The sequence below is a fragment of the Adiantum capillus-veneris genome, chromosome 10 (genome assembly GCF_014529385.1).
Source record: "Adiantum capillus-veneris isolate H3 chromosome 10, ASM1452938v2, whole genome shotgun sequence".
NCBI lineage: Eukaryota > Viridiplantae > Streptophyta > Polypodiopsida > Polypodiales > Pteridaceae > Adiantum > Adiantum capillus-veneris.
Genome location: NC_140940.1, coordinates 74,856,476 through 74,858,001, shown reverse-complemented (window position 1 = coordinate 74,858,001; position 1,526 = coordinate 74,856,476).

Here is a 1,526-nt window from a genome sequence, read left to right as displayed (position 1 = left end):
CATCACCCTCATCGTGCACACATTCTAGAATTGATGAAATGAAAATACTAAAACTTGTATAGGGGGGTGGTTATGGAGCGAGCTCAATGGAGTAAGATTTAGAGCGAGCTTTTTTTTTTCCACCACCTCTACCTCCCATTGCCGCCCATTGCCGCTCCTTACCACCCATGACAACCAACACCTTAGTCCACCACCGGTCGTTGGTGGTGTTAGCTCACTACCACCATCTGCCACTCCTCCTCCTACCACCACCGCCCATTGCCGTCGGTTCTCCTCCCAATCTTCCTTCTAGTGGGCTACTCAAGGACCTCCTCTCTCTCTCTCTCTCTCTCTCTCTCTCTCTCTCTCTCTCTCCCAACCATGATGTGGACTCTCTATTGCGACGCTCATTTCAGCCATTTTTGAGCATCGAGAGTCACTTATGACCTCCACTCACACCATGTGACATGTTCATTTGGTCCCATAGGTCATATTTGACCTCCGAGGATGATAATAGAACTATCTATCTATCTCTCTCTTGTCCTCTCTCCCTCCCTCCCTCTCTCTTTCTCTCTCGCTACTCAAGGACCTCCTCTCTCTCTCTCTCTCTCTCTCTCTCTCATCCTGTTTCTCTCTTTATTTTGCTGATTTTGTCTCTCTTTCTCTCTCACTTTTCTATCTCTCTCTCTCTCTCTCTCTCTCTCTTTATGTTTCTCTCTTTATCTTGCTAATTTTGTTCTCTCTCTCTCTCACTTCTCTCTCTCTCTCTCTCTCTCTCTCAAGTGTTATGTAGTGACCTCAAGTGTGGTAAACGGCCCGAGCATGTAGCCTCCAATCATGATGTGAATCATTTGTACCTACAACTAGACTTCAAATGAGCACTTATATATGCTGATATGGTGGACCAAATGTTAAGCATGATAGAGCATCAAGAGAGCCCAACATTAGAATACAAGTGGAAAGTTTTCAAAGAAGTAATTTGCTCTTGTGCGAAGGAATGCTTTTCGGTGAAACACATGTCTTGCAAAAGGTCTAAGAAGGGTAGAACCAAGAAGAAATGGTTTGACATGGAATGTAGCCAAGCCCAAAAACACTTGCTAAGATTGGATGCAATCAAAGACAAGGAAGTTTACTTGGAATTTTCACACACATACAAAGCAAATGTTCAAAAGAAGAGGAGAAGGTGGGAAGTCAAAAAACAACTTCTTTTAGCACAAGAGAAAGCACATGCATGTGGCAAGTTTTGGCAAAATCTAAAAGGCAAGCGCGTTGAGAGCTTTGGTGACTTGACTCTTGAGGATATGTATATGCATTGCAAGAACCTCTATGAGCAACCCAATGTTGATAAGATGGAGTGTTGTAGCTCCCTTCCGTTTATGTCTTTCTTCTTTACCATTGAAGATGTATGCCGTGCGCTTGAGAAACTTGCTACTCGCAAGGCAGGTGACCTTCAAGGTGTCAAGGCTGAAATGATTAAATGGACAAGCATGAAAACATGATATTGGATATGCAATATGTTTAACCTTGCACTTCAGTATGGCATGCCT